A 6,000-nucleotide genomic window follows, 5' to 3' on the forward strand; every position below is an offset into this window, starting at 1 on the left:
GATGCATAGCAACGAGAGGGGAGAGTGTTGTCCACGTACCCTCGTAGACCGAAAGCAGAAGCGTTAACACAACGCGGTTGATGTAGTCATACGTCTTCACGATCCGACCGATCAAGTACCGAACGCACGTCACCTCCGAGTTCAGCACACGTTCAGCTCGATGACGTCCCTCGAACTCCGATCCAGCCGAGTGTTGAGGGAGAGTTTCGTCAGCACGACGGCGTGGTGACGATGATGATGTTCTACCGATGCAGGGCTTCGCCTAAGAACCGCTACGATATTATCGAGGTGTAATATTGTGGAGGGGGGCACCGCACACGGCTAAGAGATCAATAGATCAATTGTTGTGTCTATGGGGTGCCCCCTGCCCCCGTATATAAAGGAGCAAGGGGGAGGTCGGCCGGCCCTTGTTGGCGCGCCAGGAGGAGGAGTCCTCCTCCTAGTAGGAGTAGGACTCCCCTCTTTCCTACTCCTACTAGGAGGGGGAAAGGAACGGGGAGAGGGAGAAGGAAAGGCGGGCGCCGCCCCCCCTCTCCTAGTCCAATTCGGACCAGAGGGGGAGGGGGCGCGCGGCCCCTCCTGGCTGCCCCTCTCTCTCCACTAAGGCCCATAAGGCCCATTACTTCTCCCCCCGGGGGGGGGGGGGGTTCCGGTAACCCTCCGGCACTCCGGTTTTCTCCGAAATCACCCGGAACACTTCCGGTGTCCGAATATAGTCGTCCAATATATCAATCTTTATGTCTCGACCATTTCGAGACTCCTTGTCATGTCCGTGATCACATCCGGGACTCCGAAAAACCTTCGGTACATCAAAACATATAAACTCATAGTATAACTGTCATCGTAACGTTAAGCGTGCGGACCCTACGGGTTCGAGAACTATGTAGACATGACCGAGACACGACTCCGGTCAATAACCAATAGCAGAACCTGGATGCTCATATTGGCTCCCACATATTCTACGAAGATCTTTATCGGTCAGACCGCATAGTTGTTCCCTTTGTCATCGGTATGTTACTTGCCCGAGATTCGATCGTCGGTATCTCAATACCTAGTTCAATCTCGTTAGCGGCAAGTCTCTTTACTCGTTCCATAATACATCATCTTGCAACAAACTCTTTAGTTGCAATGCTTGCAAGGCTTAAGTGATGTGCATTAGCGAGAGGGCCCAGAGATACCTCTCCGACAATCGGAGTGACAAATCCTAATCTCGAAATACGCCAACCCAACAAGTACCTTCGGAGACACCTGTAGAGCACCTTTATAATCACCCAGTTACGTTGTGACGTTTGGTAGCACACGAAGTGTTCCTCCGGTAAACGGGAGTTGCATAATCTCATAGTCATAGGAACATGTATAAGTCATGAAGAAAGCAATAGCAACATACTAAACGATCAAGTGCTAAGCTAACGGAATGGGTCAAGTCAATCACATCATTCTCCTAATAATGTGATCCTGTTAATCAAATGACAACTCATGTCTATGGCTAGGAAACATAACCATCTTTGATCAACGAGCTAGTCAAGTAGAGGCATACTAGTGACACTCTGTTTGTCTATGTATTCACACAAGTATTATGTTTCCGGTTAATACAATTCTAGCATGAATAATAAACATTTATCATGAAATAAGGAAATAAATAATAACTTTATTATTGCCTCTAGGGCATATTTCCTTCAGTCTCCCACTTGCACTAGAGTCAATAATCTAGATTACACAGTAATGATTCTTACACCCATGGAGCCTTGGTGCTGATCATGTTTTGCTCGTGGAAGAGGCTTAGTCAACGGGTCTGCAACATTCAGATCCGTATGTATCTTGCCAATTTCTATGTCTCCCACCTGGACTAAATCCCAGATGGAATTGAAGCGTCTTTTGATGTGTTGGGTTCTCTTGTGAAATCTGGATTCCTTTGCTAAGGCAGTTGCACCAGTATTGTCACAAAAGATTTTCATTGGTCCCGATGCACTAGGTATGACACCTAGATCGGATATGAACTCCTTCATCCAGACTCCTTCATTTGCTGCTTCCGAAGCAGCTATGTACTCCGCTTCACACGTAGATCCCGCCACGACACTTTGTTTAGAACTGCACCAACTGACAGCTCCACCGTTCAATGTAAACACGTATCCGGTTGCGATTTAGAATCGTCCGGATCAGTGTCAAAGCTTGCATCGACATAACCATTTACGATGAGCTCTTTGTCACCTCCATAAACGAGAAACATATCCTTAGTCCTTTTCAGGTATTTCAGGATGTTCTTGACCGCTGTCCAGTGATCCACTCCTGGATTACTTTGGTACCTTCCTGCTAGACTTATAGCAAGGCATACATCAGGTCTGGTACACAGCATTGCATACATGATAGAGCATATGGCTGAAGCATAGGGAACATCTTTAATCTTCTCTCTATCTTCTGCAGTGGTCGGGCATTGAGTCTTACTCAATTTCACACCTTGTAACACAGGCAAGAACCCTTTCTTTGCTTGATCCATTTTGAACTTTTTCAAAACTTTGTCAAGGTATGTGCTTTGTGAAAGTCCAATTAAGCGTCTTGATCTATCTCTATAAATCTTGATGCCTAATATATACGCAGCTTCACCGAGGTCTTTCATTGAAAAACTCTTATTCAAGTATTCCTTTATGCTATCCAGAAATTCTATATCATTTCCAATCAGCAATATGTCATCCACATATAATATCAGAAATGCTACAGAGCTCCCACTCACTTTCTTGTAAATACAGGCTTCTCCAAAAGTTTGTATAAAACCAAATGCTTTGGTCACACTATCAAAGCGTTTATTCCAACTCCGAGAGGCTTGCACCAGTCCATAAATGGATCACTGGAGCTTGCATACTTTGTTAGCTTCCTTTGGATCGACAAAACCTTCCGGTTGCATCATATACAACTCTTCTTCCAGAAATCCATTCAGGAATGCAGTTTTGACATCCATTTGCCAAATTTCATAATCATGAAATGCGGCAATTGCTAACATGATTCGGACATACTTAAGCATCGCTATGGGTGAGAAGGTCTCATCGTAGTCAATCCCTTGAACTTGTCGAAAACCTTTCGCAACAAGTCGAGCTTTATAGACAGTAACATTACCATCAGCGTCAGTCTTCTTCTTGAAGATCCATTTATTTTCAATGGCTTGCCGAACATCGGGCAAGTCAACCAAAGTCCATACTTTGTTCTCATACATGGATCCCATCTCGGATTTCATGGCCTCAAGCCATTTTGCGGAATCTGGGCTCACCATCGCTTCTTCATAGTTCGTAGGTTCGTCATGGTCTAGTAACATAACCTCCAGAACAGGATTACCGTACCACTCTGGTGCGGATCTTACTCTGGTTGATCTACGAGGTTCAGTAATAACTTTTGATCTGAAGTTTCATGATCATCATCATTAACTTCCTCACTAATTGGCGTAGGTGTCGCAGAAACTGGTTTCTGTGATGAACTACTTTCCAATAAGTGAGCAGGTACAGTTACCTCATCAAGTTCTACTTTCCTCCCACTCACTTCTTTCGAGAGAAACTCCTTCTCTAGAAAATTTCCGAATTTAGCAACAAAAGTTTTGCCTTCGGATCTGTGATAGAAGGTGTACCCAACAGTCTCCTTTGGGTATCCTATGAAGACACATTTCTCCGATTTGGGTTCGAGCTTATCAGGTTGAAGTTTTTTCACATAAGCATCGCAGCCCCAAACTTTAAGAAACGACAACTTTGGTTTCTTGCCAAACCACAGTTCATAAGGCGTCGTCTCAACGGATTTTGATGGTGCCCTATTTAACGTGAATGCAGCCGTCTCTAAAGCATAACCCCAAAACGATAGCGGTAAATCAGTAAGAGACATCATAGATCGCACCATATCTAGTAAAGTACGATTACGATGTTCGGACACACCATTACGTTGTGGTGTTCTGGGTGGCGTGAGTTGCGAAACTATTCCGCATTGTTTCAAATGTGGACCAAACTCGTAACTCAAATATTCTCCTCCACGATCTGATCGTAGAAACTTTATTTTCTTGTTACGATGATTTTCAACTTCACTCTGAAATTCTTTGAACCTTTCAAATGTTTCAGATTTATGTTTCATTAAGTAGATATACCCATATCTACTCAAATCATCTGTAAAGGTGAGAAAATAACGATATCCGGCACGAGCCTCAATATTCATCGGACCACATACATCTGTATGTATGATTTCCAACAAATCTGTTGCTCTCTCCATAGTTCTGGAGAATGGTGTTTTACTCATCTTGCCCATGAGGCACGGTTCGCAAGTACCAAGTGATTCATAATCAAGTGGTTCCAAAAGGCCATCAGTATGGAGTTTCTTCATGCGCTTTACACCGATATGACCTAAACGGCAGTGCCACAAATAAGTTGCACTATCATTATCAACTCTGCATCTTTTGGCTTCAATATTATGAATATGTGTATCACTACTATCGAGATTCAACAAAAATAGACCACTCTTCAAGGGTGCATGACCATAAAAGATATTACTCATATAAATAGAACAACCATTATTCTCTGATTTAAATGAATAACCGTCTCGCATCAAACAAGATCCAGATATAATGTTCATGCTTAACGCTGGCACCAAATAACAATTATTTAGGTCTAAAACTAATCCCGAAGGTAGATGTAGAGGTAGCGTGCCGACCGCGATCACATCGATTTTGGAACCATTTCCCACGCGCATCGTCACCTCGTCCTTAGCCAATCTTCTCTTAATCCGTAGCCCCTGTTTCGAGTTGCAAATATTAGCAACAGCACCAGTATCAAATACCCAGGTGCTACTGCGAGCATTAGTAAGGTACACATCAATAACATGTATATCACATATACCTTTGTTCACCTTGCCATCCTTCTTATCCGCCAAATACTTGGGGCAGTTCCGCTTCCAGTGACCAGTCTGCTTGCAGTAGAAGCACTCAGTCTCAGGCTTAGGTCCAGACTTGGGTTTCTTCTCCTGAGCAGCAACTTGTTTGATGTTCTTCTTGAAGTTCCCCTTCTTCTTCCCTTTACCCTTTTTTCTTGAAACTAGTGGTCTTATTGACCATCAACACTTGATGCTCCTTTTTGATTTCTACCTCCGTAGCCTTTAGCATTGCGAAGAGCTCGGGAATCGTCTTATCCATCCCTTGCATATTATAGTTCATCACGAAGCTCTTGTAGCTTGGTGGCAGTGATTGAAGAATTCTGTCAATGATGCTATCATCCGGAAGATAAACTCCCAGTTGAATCAAGTGATTGTTATACCCAGACATTTTGAGTATATGCTTACTGACAGAACTATTCTCTTCCATCTTGCAGCTGTAGAACTTATTGGAGACTTCATATCTCTCAATCCGGGCATTTGCTTGAAATATTAACTTCAACTCCTGGAACATCTCATATGCTCCATGACGTTCAAAACGTCGTTGAAGACCCGGTTCTAAGCCGTAAAGCATGGCACACTAAACTATCGAGTAGTCATCAGCTTTGCACTGCCAGACATTCATAACATCTGGTGTTGCTCCTGCAGCAGGCCTGGCACCCAGCGGTGCTTCCAGGACGTAATTCTTCTGTGCAGCAATGAGGATAATCCTCAAGTTACGGACCCAGTCCGTGTAATTGCTACCATCATTTTTCAACTTTGCTTTCTCAAGGAACGCATTAAAATTCAACGGAACAACAACACGGGCCATCTATCTACAATTAACATAGACAAGCAAAATACTATCAGGTACTAAGTTCATGATAAATTCAAGTTCAATTAATCATATTACTTAAGAACTCCCACTTAAATAGACATCCCTCTAATCCTCTAAGTGATCACGTGATCCATATCAACTAAACCATGTCCGATCATCATGTGAGATGGAGTAGTTTCAACGGTGAACATCACTATGTTGATCATATCTACTATATGATTCACGCTTGACCTTTCGGTCTCCGTGTTCCGAGGCCATATCTGTTATATGCTAGGCTCGTCAAGTTTAACCTG

This window comes from Aegilops tauschii, chromosome 5 (genome assembly GCF_002575655.3).
Source record: "Aegilops tauschii subsp. strangulata cultivar AL8/78 chromosome 5, Aet v6.0, whole genome shotgun sequence".
Classification (NCBI taxonomy): domain Eukaryota; kingdom Viridiplantae; phylum Streptophyta; class Magnoliopsida; order Poales; family Poaceae; genus Aegilops; species Aegilops tauschii.